The 18,416-nt window shown below is 46.6% G+C and overlaps 1 protein-coding gene across 2 annotated transcripts in view; it reads right to left on the bottom strand.

Moving 5' to 3' along the window:
* The window catches only part of LOC134352634 (spectrin beta chain, non-erythrocytic 1-like), a 223,155-nt gene extending 210,995 nt beyond the window's left edge, over positions 1-12,160 (bottom strand). Inside the window, exon 1 of one of the 2 annotated variants that reach the window (XM_063059956.1) lies at positions 12,071-12,160. The gene's annotated coding sequence lies outside the window, so the exon portion shown is untranslated. The remainder of the gene's footprint in view (positions 1-12,070) is intronic. The other variant, XM_063059955.1, reaches the window with a different exon arrangement.
* Between the last annotated feature and the right edge of the window lie 6,256 nt (positions 12,161-18,416).

The raw sequence follows: 18,416 nt of genomic DNA, 5'->3' as shown, positions 1-18,416 counted from the left end.
GCTGCATTGGCAAGTTGGCGGCGCTTGGAGGTTCATGGCGGGGAGAGTTCCTCCCTTCTGCCGCCTGCGTGAGATGATGGAGCTATCCGGGCTTTGAGACTTTTTTTTTATTGTGCCCATGGTCTGCTCGTTATCAAATTATGGTATTGCTTTGCACTGTTGTAACTATATGTTATAATTATGTGGTTTTGTCAGTTTTAGTCTTGGTTTGTCCTGTGTTTTCTTGTGATATCATTCTGGAGGAACGTTGTATCATTTTTTAATGCATGCATTTCTAAATTACAATAAACGAGGACTGAGTGTCCTCATAATCTAATCTAATCCATCTTCAGCACCCAGGCCATGCTCTTTTCTCGCTGCTGCCATCAGGAAGAAGATACATGAACCTCAGGACTCGCACCACCAGGGTCAAAAACAGTTACCACCCCACAAACCATCAAGCTCTTGAACAAAAGGGGATAACTACTCTCACTTGCCTCACTTTAAAGATTCATTATCTCATGTTCTCGTTATTTATTGCTATTTATTTATATTTGCATTTGCACAGTTTGTTGTCTTCTGCACTCTGGTTGATCTTTCATTGATCCTGTTATAGTTACTATTCTATAGATTTGCTGAGTATGCCCACAGGAAAATGAATTCAGGGTTTTATGTGGTATCTGATAATAAAATTCACTCTGAACTTTGATGTTTCAGGAGACCCTTCATCTGGAATGCAAGGAGGGAGACAGCTAATATAAAGAGGTGAGGCATGGGGCAACGGCTGGCAAGTGATAGTTCTTCCAGCAGTTTGTTCATTGTTGAATATTTTAAGACTTCGGTCCCAGTTCTAAGCACCTAGTCAGGGATGAATGGCCAGAGAATAAATTCAAAGTTCAAAGTAATTTTTTTTTTAGATTATGAAGACACATGGCCTCTTTTATTGTCATTTAGTAATGCATGCATTAAGAAATGATACATTATTTCCTCTGGTGTGATATCACAAAACACAGGACAGACCAAGACTGAAAAACTAACAAAACCACATAATTATAACATACAGTTACAACAGTGCAACAATCCCATAACTTGATGAAGAAGTCCGTGAGCACAGTAAAGTTCAAAGTCTCTCAAATGTCCCACATCTCACGCAGACGGGAGAAGGAAGAAAAACTCTCCTTGCCATGCTGACCACAGTCCGACTCTGAGTCATCCGAAAACTTCGAGCTCTGATCAGCTCTCCAACACCGAGTACTGAGCACCATCTCTGTCCGAGCGATTCGACCTCCTTCTCGGTCGCCAAAAGCAGGCAAGGCCGGGGATTTTGAGGCCTACCCTCCGAAAGATTCCCAGCCACACAGTAACGACAGCAGCGAGCGGGCGTTTCAGAAATTTCTCCAGATGTTCCTCTGTGCTTTCACGTCCATTCTCCATCAAATCAGAATTGTCCACGGTCCCTATTTAACAGATATGATATCATTTTTCACTGGAGGGCTGCGCACACGCAGGCACGCCATCTTCTCCTCCCACATTTATTATCAAAGTACAAATATGTCACCATACACAACCCTGAGATTCATTTTCTTCTGGGCATAGTCAGTAAATTTATTGAATAATAACCACAACAGGATCTATGAACTTCCACTCAACTACGGTGTTCAACCGGAGTGCAGAAGACAACAAGCTGTACAAATACAAAAACAAGGAAATAATAATAATAAATAAATAAGCAATACATATCAAGAACATGAGATGAAGAGCCCTTGAAAGTGAATCCATAGGTTGTGGGAACAGTTCAGTGATGGAGCAGATGAAGTTGAGTGAAGTTATCCCCTTTGGTTCAAGAGTCTGACAGCTGAGGGGTAATAACCATTCCTGAACCTGGTGGTGCGAGTCATGGAGCTCCTGTATGTTCTGACTGATACATTATGGTGCCAGCAGCGTCACGGGGGTTGCCAGTCATCTTTGAACTCAACATAGGACTGCCTTAGGGACTGCAGCTCTGGGTTTTCCCCCCTCAGGGTTTACTCCCGAAGCCTCTCCCATGAGCAAGGCAGCAGAGGCTTGAGATCAGAGTTAGCCTTCTCCTGGACGAGCTGCCAACCATGACTGCCCGCAGCAATTGTTTTTAAGGTGCCAGTAACCCGCCTTTGCCCCTTCCCCGTCAGAAGAAATGGTTCCACCTAGTTTAGTAGGTAAGCCACAGGCCCGGTGCTGGACTTGGTTGTCAAAGGCTATTTGAGACACACGCCATTGGGAGTATTTAGTAGGATGTAGGAGCTTTTCCCCCACCACCACCCCAGGCTATCACAACCTTAAGGAACCATTCTCCCTGACAACCTTAACTTATCAGCTGACCATAATAGTCATAGTCATACTTTATTGATCCTAAGGGAAATTGGGTTTCATTACAGTTGCACCAACCAAGAATAGAGTATAAATATAGCAATATAAAACCATAAGTAATTAAATAATATGTAAATTATGCCAGATGGAAATAAGTCCAGGACCAGCCTATTGGCTCAGGGTGTCTGACCCTCCAAGGGAGGAGTTGTAAAGTTTGATGGCCACCGGCAGGAATGACTTCCTATGACACTCTGTGTTGCATCTCGGTGGAATGAGTCTCTGGCTGAATGTACTCCTGTGCCCAACCAGTACATTATGTAGTGGATGGGAGACATTGTCCAAGATGGCATGCAACTTGGGACAGCATCCTCGTTTCAGACACCACTGTCAGAGAGTCCAGTTCCATCCCCACAACATCACTGGCCTTACGAATGAGTTTGTTGATCCTGTTGGTGTCTGCCACCCTCAGCCTGCTGCCCCAGCACACAACAGCAAACATTACAGCAACAGCACTGGCCACCACAGACTCGTAGAACATCCTCAGCATCGTCCGGCAGATGTTAAAGGACCTCAGACTCCCCAGGAAATAGAGACCCTCCTCCTCTAAGCCTTGGATAGCTCCCATCCTCCAAATCCCCTTCCACTCTAAATTTCCTCAAATTTCAATCCCCCTAGCCTGACCTCTTCCCCCCCCCCACCGTATTTCATCATTCCTCTTCCCCCCTTATTCACAAAGCGTTGGCAGGGGAGAGAACGGCGCTGAGGCAGAAGGTGGTTGAACGAGGGAGCAGTCTCCAAGGACGACTCTGGCTCCTACTTCCTGTGTTCTTTCCGTACTCTGACCTCGTGGCCTGGAATATCTCCAGCTGCATCATCACAATCAAACCAAAGGTTCATTCACAAGTTCCTGCTAAGGAAAGTCGGAACGCGGAGCACACCACAGCCTTCCACACTTCATATGAAACACTCTGACTTCAGATAACATGGTCTTTTTATCCCCGTCTGGACAAGGACTTTCCCCACATGCCATCCTTTAATTGATTTATTTATTGAGATACCGTGTGGGACAGGCCCTTCGACGCCCTGTCACCCAGCAACCTCTGACTTAACCCTAGCACGGGGAAATTTAGATTATGAAGACACGTAGTCTCTTTCATTGTCATTTAGTAATGCATGCATTAAGAAATGATACATTATTTCCTCCGGTGTGATATCACAAAACACAGGACAGACCAAGACTGAAAAAACTGACAAAACCACATTATAACGTGTAGTTACAAACAGTGTAACAATACCATAACTTGATGAAGAAGTCCGTGAGCACAGTAAAGTTCAAAGTCTCTCAAAAGTCCCACATCTCACGCAGACGGGAGAAGGAAGAAAAACTCTCCCTGCCATGCCGACCACAATCCGACTCTGAGTCATCCGAAAACTTCGAGCTCTGATCAGCTCTCCGACACCGAGTACTGAGCGCCATCTCTGTCCGACCTATTCGACCTCCTTCTCGGTCGCCAACAGCAGGCAAGGCCGGGGATTTTGAGGCCTACTCTCCAAAAGATTCCCGACCACACGGTAACGACAGTAGCAGACGGGCGTTTCAGAAATTTCTCCAGATGTTCCTCTGTGCTTTCACGTCAATTCTCCATTTACAATGACCAATTAATCTACCAACCGGTACGCCTTTGGACTGTGGGAGAAAACCAGAGCACCAGAGGAAACCCACGCAATCACGAGGAGAACATACAACAGGCAGTGGTGGGAATTGAACCTGGATCACCAAAACTGTAAAGCATGGTGTTAACCACTACACTACCGTGCCACTATTTCATTTCTGTGAATAACTTAACCTGTTGGACATGCCCCAGAAACCCAGTACCACAAATCACACAACTATGACACCCTACCTCATCTGCCGTTATGTGTTCACTGTACTAGAGACGTTCCCTTGGCTTCAACCTCATTTCAACACTACCAAAACTAACATTTCTCTCCCCACTTTCTTAGTTCTGATGAAGGGTTCCTCATCTGAAATGTTAACTGTTTCTCTTTCCACAAATGTTGGTTGACCAGTTAGTTTTTTGACTCTATATTTTATCCCTTTTGCAGCAGACATAATTCCAGCAAGCACCATCACCTATCATATGCATTGTAGCTTAAAGTACTAATAACTATTCCAAGCCATTTTGACTCATCCTACTGCAGACATTCCCTTTGTTCTACACATCTTCCTGCGCGCCCCCCCCCCAACCATCTTCGGCTCCTACAGTAAACCTGCTCCTACAATCGCCCTTCAACACACACAAAATGCTGGAGTAACTCAGCAGGCCAGGCAGCATCTATGGAAAAGCGTACAGTTGACATTTTGGGCCAAGATTCTTCATCAGGACTGGAGGGAAAAAAAAAGATTTTTTTTTCCTCCAGTCCAGATGAAGGGTCTCCGCCCAAAACATCAGGAGTGGAGAGGGAAAAGATAGATGAGGAGTAGAGTTAAAAGGTGGGGGAAAGGGATTGAGAAACACAAGGTGATAGGCGAAATCGAGAGGTGGAGCGGTGAAGTAACAAGCTGAGAAGTTGATTGGTGAAAGAGATACAGGCTGGAGAAGAAGGAATCTAACAGGCGAGGACAGAAAGCCATGGAAAAAAGTAAAGGGGGGAGCAACACCAGAGGGAGGCGATGGCAAGGTAAGGAGACAAGGTAAGAGAGGGAAAAGGGGATGGGGAGATGCTGAGGCTTTTCTCCTGTGGAGTATAGTAGGCTGAGGGGTGACTTTATGGAGGTTTATAAAATCACGAGGGGTAGGGATACGAGGACATCATGAGCGACAAGCCTCTGTTCAGCTTGCTGCTCACAAGATTTACTCGTACTTGTGCCGAACTGAAGCTGTGGCCTGCAACTAATGGGCTCCTGGATCGGCTGCACGGATGATCAGCTTCGTGGCTGTGGACTCACTTCCGTGAACTTCAGTTCCAAATGTTACTTGCTTGCTTTTACTGTTTGCACAATTTGTTTTCTTTTCTGCACGTTGGGTCTTGTTTTACTGGGTTCTAATGGGTTTCTTTGATTTGTGTCTGCCTGGAAGGAGACTAATCTGAATGTCGTATGAAGTATACATACTTTGTCAATAGGGTGGTGGAGTGGAGATATGTCTCTACCAAAGGAGGTGCAAGGAGCTCCTTCCTCCACTAGCCTGCAGTCACCCTTGGAAAAGTGTAGCACCCTTCCCACCCACCCCCAATCAAGGTCACGTGAGGCCATGGGAGCAGGTCGTATGTGCAGCTGGTTAAGCGACCACCGATGCCAGGCAGACAATATCTGAAGAGTTTCAGTAAGCTGGATGAACTCAGCAGGTCGGGCAGCATCAGTTAGAAATGATGAGTTGATGTTTCCAGCCAGAACCCTTCGCCAGGACTGAAGAATGAAAGATGGGGAAGGATTTGAAGAATGTTTGTAGCTTCAGTTGAAAGACCAGCCTCCGGATCCAACACATTATCCTCCGCAACTTCCACCACCTTCAACAGGACCCCACCACTAAGCACATCTTTCCCTCTCCACCCCTCTCCACTTTCCGCAGGGATCGGTTCTTCCGTGACTCCCTTATCCGCACGTCCATCCCCACTGATCTCCCACCCGGCACTTATCCCTGTAAGCGTAAGTGCTACACCTGTCCCTACACCTCATCTCTTGCCACCATTCAGAGCCACAAACAGTCCTTCCAGGTGAGGCAACACTTCACTTGTGAGTCTGTTGGGGTCATCTATTGCATCCGGTGCTCCCGGTGCGGCCTCCTCTACATCGGTGAAACCCGATGCAGATTGGGGGACTGCTTCATCGAGCACCTCCGCTCCGTCCGCCACAACAGACAGGATCTCCCAGTAGCCACCCACTTCAACTCTGCTTCCCACTCCCATTCAGATATGTCTATACATGGCCTCCTCTATTGCCATGATGAGGCTAAACTCAGGTTGGAGGAGGAACACCTCATATACCATCTAGGTAGTCTCCAGCCCCTTGGTATGAACACGGAATTCTCCAACTTCCGGTAATTCCCTCCTCCTCCCTTCCTCTATCCCTATGTCACTCTACCCCGTCCCCCAGCTGCCTCATGGTTCCGCCTCCTTCCTCTACTACCCAGGGCTATGACGTCAATGCTTCCCCTCCCCCACCTCTTTGTCTTTCAAATTACTGGTCTTTCAACTGAAGCTACAAGCATTCTTCGAATCCTTCCCCATCTTTCATTCTTCAGTCCTGACAGGGTTCTGACACGAAACGTCGACTCACCATTTCTAACTGATGTTGCCCGACCTGCTGAGTTCATCCAGCGTACTGAAAGTGTTGCTTTAACTACAGCATCTGCAGATTATTTTGTGTTTAATAGCTGAAGAGTATTGATCATGGCTGGGGTCAAACATCTTGTAAAGTCACTGCCCAGAAGGTGGTAACGGCAAACCACTTCTGTAGAAATATTTGCCAAGAACATTCATGGTCACAGAAAGACCATGATTTTCCACATCATACAACACAGCTCATAAAGAAATGAGCAGTTTGATAATGAATGCATTTTTAACTAAATCTCTTTTCTAAGGGTAGAAACTATATTGAAGGTATAGAAACTCTCATTGATAATGCAATCAGCCAGACCTTCTAATAACCTACTCACATGTGCTTAGTTTAGATTTTGCCGAAAAGATGTTTCTCAAGGATACAGTCCAATCATAGACCAAAATGCCAAATTCCTGTCCATGCGTCCTTGCCATCAAGATGCCCTCAAAACCAAATGGCCTCAAGCGAAAACGCGCCAATGGCCGCAGTCAGAAGGCAACATCAAAGGAAGATCCCCACCATCCGGGCCATGCCATCTCTGTGTGGCCATCACTGCACTGGAGGTACAGAAGATTTAAGACTCACAGCAGCAGGTTTAAGAACGGCTACTACTCAGCTCTTGGACCAACCTACACAACCCTAATCACTTCCCCAGAACAGCAACTCTGTGAGCACTTTGCACAACAATGGCCTCTGCTCTTCTAATTGTGTTAGCTGGTGTATAACTTGTGTTCCACTTGTGAATGGTGTGTCTCTGATGCTGCGTGCCCCTGATGCTGCCGAAAGTAAGTTCTTTGTGCCCATGCAATCACGTACTGTGCACATGACAACAAACTTGACTTGGCTTTCACCTCACACAAAGATGAATGTGGCTGTTGGAGATCAGTCATTCCAGCCCCACGATACCATGACAGAAGTTCCTCAGGGAAGAACAAAGAACCATACCATGCAAGAATAGACTCTTCAATCTGCGATGCTATGCAAAACTAATTAAAGTTGAAATTAAATACCTAACTAAATGAATCCCTACTGCCTTCATAACATCTATATCTCCCCATTCTCTGTACATTCATGTTCCCATCCAACAGCCTCTTAAGTTAAATGCTTTCACCATATTTCCCTCCACTACCAGCCCTGGCAATGCATTCCTGGCGTCCACCGCTCACTATTTTAAAAAAAAACTTTTCCACACATCTCTCTTCAACTTACCACTTCTCACCTTAATTGCATGCTCTAGTCTGAGATACAATAAGACACTCCTTCCCTCCGCTAGCCTGCAGGTCACCCTTGGGCAAGGTGTAGCACCTGCTTAGCCCCACCACCCCCAATCAGGGTCATGTAAAACCATGGGAGCAGGTGGTGGATGGTCATATGAGCAGCTGGTACATACAAGTTCTGGTTATGCGACCATTGACACCAGGCAGACAATCTCTGAAGAGTATTGATAATGGAGTCACCCGTCATGTAAAGACACTGCGAAGAAGCCAGCAATGGAAAGCCACTTCTGTAGAGAAATTTGCCAGGAACAACCATGGTCATGGGAACATCATGATTGCCCACATCATAGAAAAATTTGCCAGGATCAATGATGGTCATGGCGAGACCATGATTGCCCACATCATAGAAAAATTTGCCAGGAACAATCATGGTCGTGCAAAGACCGTGATTGCCCACGTCATAGAAAAATTTGCCAGGAACAATCATGGTCGTGCAAAGACCGTGATTGCCCACATCATAGAAAAATTTGCCAGGATCAATCATGGTCGTGGAAATCATGGTCGCCCATGTCACATGACATGGCACATAACAATCTATGTCTCTCATACTCTAATAAATATATACCAAGTCTTCTCTCAGCATCTGTCACTCCAAAGAACCCAAGCTTGCCCAGCCACTCCATATAGCATATGCCTTCTAACCCAAGCCACATGCTGATGAGCCCTCTCCAAAGCCTTGGGGCGGCACTGTAGTGTTCTAGTTAGCGCAGTGCTTTACAGTACAGGCAACCCAGGTTCCATTCCTACCACTGCCTGTCATAAGATTGTTTGTTCTCTCCCCGTAACCGCGTGCGTTTCCTCCGGTTGCTCTGGCTTTCTCCCACAGTCCAAAAGACGTACCGGTAGGTAGGTTAATTGGTTATGGTAAATAGTCATGTGATTAGGCTAAGATTAAATTGAGGGATTACTGAGTGGCACGGCTGGAAGGACTGGAAGGGCCTATTCCACATTATATATCAACAAACAAAAAAGAAATTTTTCCGATATCGTTGAAGGCAATGCTCCAGATTCAGCCCATCGGGAGATTCATACACCGGCAACATAACTTCCTGAAGTCAATGCCTCAAGTGATAAAGGCAAGCGTGTCACACGCTGTCTCTGAGCAAACTTTAAGGAGGATGTACTGGACCAGGACGGAGCCCCGAGAAGTTCACAAGAACGATCCCAGGAATGACAGGCTTAATACACGAGGAGTGTTTAACTTCCCTGGGCCTGTACTTGTGGGCATTCAGAAGGATGGAGGTGTGGTGGGAGGGGGAAAAGAGGTGGAGGGAAGATCTCATTGAAACCTTCTGGATAGTGAAAGGCCTGGATAGAGTGGAACTGGAGAGAATATTGTGCAGAGGGAGGAATTCAAAGGGCATCGCCTCAGAATTCAACAATGTCCCTTAAGAACTGAGATGGGGTGGAATTTGATGCCGCTGAAGGGTCAGTGTATTTAAGGCAGAGATTGATATGTTCTTAATTGGTAAGGGGGTGGGGTTGTGTTTTGGCGTGAATGCAGGCAAATGAGGTTAAAAAATAATGACCCATAATTAAATAGACCAGATCAGTGGACTGAATAGCCTAATTCTGCTCCAATAGCTTATAATATTTACCACACCATCAAGTTATACAGCCACTTGGACCCAAGTTCCCTCTGTACATCAAAGTCCAGGGTCCTGCTATAAACATAGCTCCCAGACAAAGTACAGGCACAGAGAAGAGTCATACAGTCACAGAAAAGTACAGCACGAAACAGGCCCTTCAACCCATCTAGCCCATGCCCAACCACTCCCATCGACCTACACCAGGACCATCGCCCTACCATCCATGTACCTATCCAAACTTCTCTCAAAGATTGAAATCGAGCTTGCATGCAGTACTTGTGCCGGCAGCTCATTCCGCACCCTCTCCACCCTGAGCGAAGAAGTTTCCCCTCAAGTTCCCCTTAATCTTCTCACCTTTCACTCTTAACCCATGACCTCTGGTTGTAATTCCACCTAACCTCAGTGGAAATAGCCTGCTTTCATTCTATCTATCCCCCTCATAGTTTTGTATACCTCCATCAAATCTCCTCTCAATCTTACGTGTTCCAAGGAATAAAGTCCTAACCTATCCAATCTTTCCTTGCAACTCTGGTCCTCCAGACCGAGTAATGTCCTTGTACTCTTACAAACTTATTTACATCTTTCCTGCTGGTAGGTGGCCTTCATAAATCAAAGTATTGAGTACAGGAGATTAGTGCAAATTAGGCATCACCATCATCTCATACAACCTCAGCATAACATCCCATCTCCTGAACTCAATACGTTGATTTATGAAGGCCAATGTGCCAAAAGCTTTCTTTCATAGAACATATAGAACATAGAATAGTACAGTACAGTACAGGCCCTTCGGCCCACAATGTTGTGCCGACTCTCAAACCCTGCCTCCCATATAAGCCACCACCTTAAATTCCTCCATATACCTGTCTAGTAGTCTCTTAAACTTCACGAGTGTATCTGCCACCACCGTTGACTCAGGCAGTGCATTCCACGCACCAACCACTCTCTGAGTAAAAAACCTTCCTCTAATATCCCCCTTGAACTTCCCACCCCTTACCTTAAAGCCATGTCCTCTTGTATTGAGCAGTGGTGCCTTGGGGAAGAGGCACTGGCTATCCACTCTATCTATTCCTCTTATTATTTTGTACACCTCTATCATGTCTCCTCTCATCCTCCTTCTCTCCAAAGAGTAAAGCCCGAGCTCCCTTAATCTCTGATCATAAAGTGTACTCTCTAAACCAGGGAGCATCCTGGTAAATCTCCTTTGTACCGTTTCCAATGCTTCCACATCCTTCCTATAGTGAGGTGACCAGAACTGGACACAGTACTCCAAGTGTGGCCTAACCACAGTTTTATAGAGCTGCATCATTACCTCACGACTCTTAAACTCTATCCCTCGACTTATGAAAGCTAACACCCCATAAGCTTTCTTAACTACCCCATCTACCTGTGATGCCACTTTCAATGAATTATGGACCTATATTCCCAGATCCCTTTGTTCCACCACGCTCCCTAGTGCCCTACCATTCACTGTGTAAGATTTTCTGGTTGGTTCTACAGAAGTACAACACCTTGCACTTGTTTGCATTAAATTCCATCTGCCATTTTTCAGCCCGTTTTTCCTGCTGGTTCAGAACCTGCTGCAAATATTCTCTGGCTCTCCCAACGCCTCACACTTCTAAGCTTTAAACTCCATCTGCCACTTGTTTCATCAACACCCCACACAGTATCAGAACTAAGAGCATCAGCCGATGGCAGGATTTTGTTCAGTTCCAGTCACTGCTGGTCAGATGGTCCAAGGCCAGACCTGGGCAAAAGGAATCAGTTCTCCACGGAGAGAGAGAGAGAGCGAGAAAAGAAACAGAATATTGAGGAGCTGAAGTGTGGGCTGATTTTTGCCTGTACTCTGTCAGGGAGCTATGCAAAGGCATTTCTCGGCCTAGGTCGATCGATGCAAACGTCGAAAAGCCTGGACCTCACGGGCACTGTGCTACCGACGGCCATTGTCTCTCAGCTCAGCGACTGGGTACCGGCAATCCCTCAGATGGCTTCACTGACAGAAGCATCATTCCCAAACCCTGGGAGACGGGGGGGGGGGGGGGATGGATAACACATCACTGCGGAAATATTTTAAATTTGTAAACAAAAAAAAGGAAAGGTGATTAAAAAGAAGAAATAATGCAATTGGGCTTATTTGCATTGTGTTCAAGGTTAAAGCGAGGCCACAACAGTTCTCGCTGTTTCCACAGAGAAGCGGTGTGTTTCCTTATCATTACCAACCTGTTCACCGCTAGGACTTAGTGTGAAATGCACTGTCCACACGGCCCCGATCTTGTACTTACACACAGCTGATGGAGACACCTCCTGAAATCCGGCAGCTGGCTGCGGAATCAGATGATTCTTTCTTCGCACACGGCTGCGGAAATACGGCGGGTTTGGAACCCGAGAGACGCTGAAAATACCACCGCACATCAGACGACAAGCCGCCAGCTCTGTCATCCCCGGCCCGTTCGAGGGCGTTTCGGGTGGATTTTTTTTTTTGCGCGGAGACCCCGCACCGCGGCGGTTGACCTCGCTCCGTCGCCAGCCCCCCGCCCGGCCCATTGCCCCCTGTTACTCACCCACTCCGGCCGGTCCCCGCAGCCGCCAGACCAGCGCCCGCGGCGCTCCGGACACGCAAGCGTTTGCAGGACGCCGCTGCGGCACTCGGGTCCTGCCCCGCCCCGCACTCTTCCGCAACTGGCATTAGGGGCTGGGCAGACGGGGAAGGGGGGGGTGGTGGAAATCAAACGGAAGAAAGTAGATTGGGTCTTTAGATTTGCATCTCTAAAGAGCTTTTCCCATCCCTGTCAGGAGTTCCCTACTGAGGTTCCTGTTCTGTGGGCTCTGGACAATGTAGTCTCTTCCCCGGATGAGGTAAGAGGTGGACACCCAGGTTAATGAGTGTAGTGGAAGGGACTGTATACTCATTGCCAGTTAGGAAGGACTTCTCTGTGCTGTTCAAGACGCCGATGAGACCTCGCTTGGAGTATTCTGTGCTCTTGTAATCGTCCCGCTGTCGGATGGAGTGGACACGTACAGAAAGGATTCGCCCGGCTGTTACCGGGACAGGACGACTTGAGTTAGACTGGGAGTTTTATTCCCTGGAGGGTAGAAGGCGGAGGGTTTCTAAAATCACGAGGGCCATAGATGTCTTTTTCCTTGGTTTAAAACTCGAAGGCATAGATTTGTAAAGGGCCCTGTGTGTCGGGTTGGTTCTGTGGACTGAGCTGCCAGAGGAAGTCGGTACAATTACAATATTTAAAATACTTTTCGTCATCATTAAGACACAAGGGATCCTCGCCACCCAGGCCATGCTCTCTTCTCGCTGCTGCCATCAGGTAGGTACGAGAGCCTCGGGACTCGCACCACCAGGTTCAGAAACAGTTACTACCCCTCAACCTTCAGGCTCTTGAACCAAAGGGGATGGCTTCACTCAACTTCACTTGCCCCATCACTGAGATGTTCCCAGAACCTGCAGACTCACTTTCAGGGACACTTTCAATGAAGTGTCTTTCATTAAGGACCCTCAGTACCCAAGTCATACCCTGTCCTCATTGTTACCATCAGGGAGGAGGTACAGAAGCCTGAAGGCACACACTCAACAATTCAGGAACAGTCATAGTCATACTTTATTGATCCTGTGGGAAATTGGTTTTCGTTAGGGTTGCACCATAAATAATAAATAGTTAAATAGTAATATGTAAATTATGCCAGTAAATTATGAAATAAGTCCAGGACCAGCCTCTTGGCTCAGGGTGTCTGACCCTCCAAGGAAGGAGTTGTAAAGTTTGATGGCCACAGGCAGGAATGACTTCCTATGACGCTCTGTGTTGCATCTCGGTGGAATGAGTCTCTGGCTGAATGTACTCCTGTGCCCAACCAGTACATTATGTACTGGATGGGAGACATTGTCCAAGATGGCATGCAACTTAGACAGCATCCTCTTTTCAGACACCACCGTCAGAGAGTCCAGTTCCATCCCCACAACATCACTGGCCTTACGAATGAGTTTGTTGGTTCTGTTGGTGTCTGCTACCCTCAGCCTGCTGCCCCAGCACACAACAGCAAACATGATAGCACTGGCACAGACACGTAGAACACCACAGCTTCTTCCCCTTTGTTTTCCGATTTCTGAATGGACATGGAACCCATGATCACCACTTCACGAGCTTTTTGATTTCTATTTTTGCACTACCTATTTAATTTAACTATTTAATATATGTCTACGGTTACTGTCATTTTCTCAGACATTATGTACTGCGTTGTACTGCTACCACAAAGTCAACAAATTTCAAGACGTATGCCTGTGGTATTAAACCTAATTCTGATTCTGCCCCGGGTGGTGGAGGACCCTGATGATGGATGCTGCTTTCCTGCGAAAGCATTTCATGTAGACGTGCTCAGTGATACGGAGGGCTTTACCCATGGTGGGCTGGCCACATCCACCAGGTTTTGTAGGATTTTCTGTTCAAGAACATTGGTGTTTCTATACGAAGCTGTGATGCAGCCAGTCAATATACTCTCCACTGCACATTTATGGAACTTTGTCAAAGTTTTAGATGCCATGCCAAATCTCTACAGACTCCTAAGTAATGTCGTGATGAGGCCACACTTAACTTGGAGTAACAACACCTCTGTTTGAGTAGCCTCCAATGTGACGACATGAACATCAACCTCTCAAGCTTCCGGTAATCCCCCCAACCACCCTTCTTCACCATTTCCCATCCCCTTATCCCTCCCTCACTCTATCTCCTTGCCCGCCCATCGCCTCCCTCTAGAGCCCCTCCTCCCTTTTTGTTTCTTCCATGGCTTTCTGTCTCTTTCACCAATCAACCTCCCAGCTCTTTACATCATCTCTCCCCACCCCCCCCCCAGGTTTCACCTATCACCTGGTGTTTCTCTCTCCCCTCACCCCACCTTTTAAATTGACTCCTCAGCTTTTTTTCTCCAGTCCTGCCAAAGGGTTTCGGCCCGAAACATTGTACTTTTTTCCATTGATGCTGCCTGGCTTGCTGAGTTTCTCCAGTTCTGCAGCTGTTTGAGTGTATACCTCACTACTTTTTTATTTCTATGTTTACACTACTTGTGTAATTTAACTATTTGATATCCAGTATCCATATGTGTGTGTGTATATATATACACACACAAACATACATATTATATTGGTGTTGGCGCGTGGCCAAGTGGTTAAGGCATTCGTCTAGTGATCTGAAGGTCGTGAGTTCGAGCCTCGGCTGAGGCAGCGTGTTGTGTCCTTGAGCAAGGCACTTAACCACACATTGCTCTGCGACGTCACCAGTGCCAAGCTGTATGGGTCCTAATGCCCTTCCCTTGGACAACATCGGTGGCGTGGAGAGAGGAGACTAGCAGCATGGGCAACTGCTGGGTTTCCATACAACCTTGCCCAGGCCTGCGCCCTGGAAAACCTTCCAAGGTGCAAATCCATGGTCTCAGGAGACTAATGGGTGCCTATAACATATTGTATTCCCTTTCACCTTATCAGAGACCTCTCCTGTTCTTAGACATGTATATTCACTGTAATTCATAGTTTTTCCTATATTATCATATATTTCATTGTACTGCTGCTGCAAAGTTAACAAATTTCACAACATATACTGGTGATAATAAACCTGAATCTAATCTCCCTCTCACCTACACACCTGGGAGCAATTTATAAATGCCAATCCACATGGGACTGTGGAAGGACACGAGAGCACGCAGAGGAAGTTCCTGCAATCTGAGGGAGAAGGTGCAAACTCCACACAGACAGTGCGTGAGGTCAGGACTGAACCTGGTTCCCCGGAGTTGTGAGGCAGCAGCTCATCGATGCGCCCCACTTTGTGGATCGCAAAGATTGACTCCTCTGCCGTGGGAGTTTCGATGAAGCTGACGTGTTACTGTGGCAAGCTGGATTGAAAAATGCATTGGAGCAATGATGCAGCCATTCTTCCCTGAGGGTGGATTTTATTGTAGACCAGATGGGGCTGACGTCCCGGGTCTTGGGAAAGGTTTAATCGAGGCGGTTTGTGGAACACCTTTGTATTTCACATTATGACGTGTTTCTGGTCTCTGGTCGTTCCTTTTAGTTGCTGTTTTACGCGATTTTGACCGGGGCAGACTGGCTGTGCAGCCTGAAGTTAACGAATATCACAGAGCTATATTAAACTAAACTGAGCTAAACTCCAGCTCCGTCTCTGATCAATGATCCTGAAGAAGGGTCTTGGCCTGAAACGTCGACTGGTTACTCTTTTCCACAGATGCTGCCTGGCCTGCTGAGTTCTTCCAGCAGTTTGTGTGTATTACTTTGATTTACAGCATCTGCAAACTTTCTCTTGTTTCTGAACTGAATGATTCGATGATTTGTGGTTTGGTGTTTTACATTCAGTGTTTTTTGGTTTTTTTTGCCGTTTGCATGATTTGTTCTTTTTTTTGTGCACATTGGGGGTTTGATGTTTTCTGCGGAACAGGTTCCATGGTTTTCTTTCTTTGCTTCATGGCTGCCTGTGGGAAGACAAATCTCAGAGTTGTATAAAACAAACATACTTTGATAATAAATCTACTTTGAATCTTTGGCTGTGCAAGAACAGCAAGGATAAGTCAGGGTAGGTCATTGAAATGGAATACGTTGTTCCAAGGATCCCCTTGGCTGCTGGAGTCAAAGGTTTGAGTAAGGTTGAAAAGGTCTGTGTATGGTGGCTGGTCTCTGCACATTGCCTGATGCTGTCACGCAATGGAAATCCTAGTCTCTGGACCTCCAGATGGTATTGGTGTTGGTGTATTATTCTCATGTATGGCGGGAGGAGAAGATGGCGATGCGATGCAGGACGCGCAGCTCTCCGGTGAAATGGTATCATATTTGTTAAATAGGGTACCGTGCACAATTCTGATTTGATGGAGACAGCCGTGAGAAGCACGGAGGAGCATCTGGAGAACCTTCTGAAATGCCCGGGTCACTGCCGCTGCTACTGTGCGATCGAGAATCTCTGGAGGGAAGGCCCCAAAATCCTCAACTTTGCCTGCTGCTGGCGGCCGGGGCTGGGGTCGAAGCACTCAGCAGAGATGGTGCTCGGTGCTTGGTGTCGGAGGGCTGGTCGGAGGCTCGAAGTTTTCGGACGGACTCAGAGTCAGACTGTGGTCGGGCATGGCAGGAAGAGTTTTCCTCCTTCTCCCGTCTGTGTGAGATGTGGGACTTTCAAGAGACTTTGAACTTTTTTTACCGTGCCCATGGCCTGTTCTTCATCAAGTTACGGTATTGCTTGCACTGTTGTAACTATATGTTTTAATTATGTGGTTTTTGTCAGTTTTTCAGTCTTGGCCTGTCCTGTGCTTCTGTAATATCACAGCGGAGGAATATTGTATCATTTCTTACTGCATGCATTACTAAATAACAATAAAAGAGGAATGCATGTCCTCATAATAGAAACATAGAAACATAGAAAATAGGTGCAGGAGTAGGTCATTCCGCCCTTCGAGCCTGCACCGCCATTCAGTATGATCATGGCTGATCATCCAACTCAGAACCCTGCACCAGCCTTCCCTCCATACCCCCTGATCCCTTTAGCCACAAGGGCCATATCTAACTCCCTCTTAAACATAGCCAATGAACCAGCCTCAACCGTTTCCTGTGGCAGAGAATTCCACAGATTCACCACTCCCTGTGTGAAGAAGTTTTTCCTAATCTCGGTCCTAAAAGGCTTCCCCTTTATCCTCAAACTGTGACCCCTCGTTCTGGACTTCCCCAACATTGGGAACAATCTTCCTGCATCTAGCCTGTCCAATCCCTTTAGGATTTTATACATTTCAATCAGATCCCCCCTCAATCTTCTAAATTCCAACGAGTATAAGCCTAGTTCATCCAGTCTTTCATCATATGAAAGTCCTGCCATCCCAAGAATCAATCTGGTGAACCTTCTTTGTACTCTCTCTATAGCAAGGATGTCTTTCCTCAGATTAGGGGACCGAAACTGCACACAATACTCCAGGTGTGGTCTCACCAAGGCCTTGTACAACTGCAGTAGTACCTCCCTGCTCCTGTACTCCAATCCTCTTGCTATGAATGCCAGCATACCATTCGCCTTTTTCACTGCCTGCTGTACCTGCACGCCCACTTTCAACGACTAGTGTATAATGACACCCAAGTCTCGTTGCACCTCCCCTTTTCCTAATCGGCCACCATTCAGATAATAATATGTTTTCCTGTTTTTGCCACCAAAGTGGATAACTTCACATTTATCCACATTAAATTGCATCTGCCATGAATTTGCCCACTAACCTAACCTATCCAAGTCACCCTGCATCCTCTTAGCATCCTCCTCACAGCTAACACTGCCGCCCAGCTTCGTGTCATCCGCAAACTTGGAGATGCTGCATTTAATTCCCTCATCCAAGTCATTAATATCTATTGTAAACAACTGGGGTCCCAGCACTGAGCCTTGCAGTACCCCACTAGTCACTGCCTGCCATTCTGAAAAGGTCCCATTTATTCCCACTCTTTGCTTCCTGTCTGCCAACCAATTCTCTATCCACATCAATACCTTACCCCCAATACCGTGTGCTTTAAGTTTGCACACTAATCTCCTGTGTGGGACCTTGTCAAAAGCCTTTTGAAAATCCAAATATACCACATCCACTGGTTCTCCCCTATCCACTCTACTAGTTACATCCTCAAAAAATTCTATGAGATTCGTCAGACATGATTTTCCTTTCACAAATCCATGCTGACTTTATCCGATGATTTCACCACTTTCCAAATGTACTGTTATCACATCTTTGATAACTGACTCTAGCAGTTTCCCCACCACCGATGTTAAGCTAACCGGTCTATAATTCCCTGGTTTCTCTCTCCCTCCTTTTTTAAAAAGTGGGGTTACATTAGCCACCCTCCAATCCTCAGGAATTAATCCAGAATCTAAACAATTTTGAAAA

Source organism: Mobula hypostoma, chromosome 10, assembly GCF_963921235.1.
Source record: "Mobula hypostoma chromosome 10, sMobHyp1.1, whole genome shotgun sequence".
Classification (NCBI taxonomy): domain Eukaryota; kingdom Metazoa; phylum Chordata; class Chondrichthyes; order Myliobatiformes; family Myliobatidae; genus Mobula; species Mobula hypostoma.
This window is presented reverse-complemented; position numbering and strand designations above follow the sequence as displayed.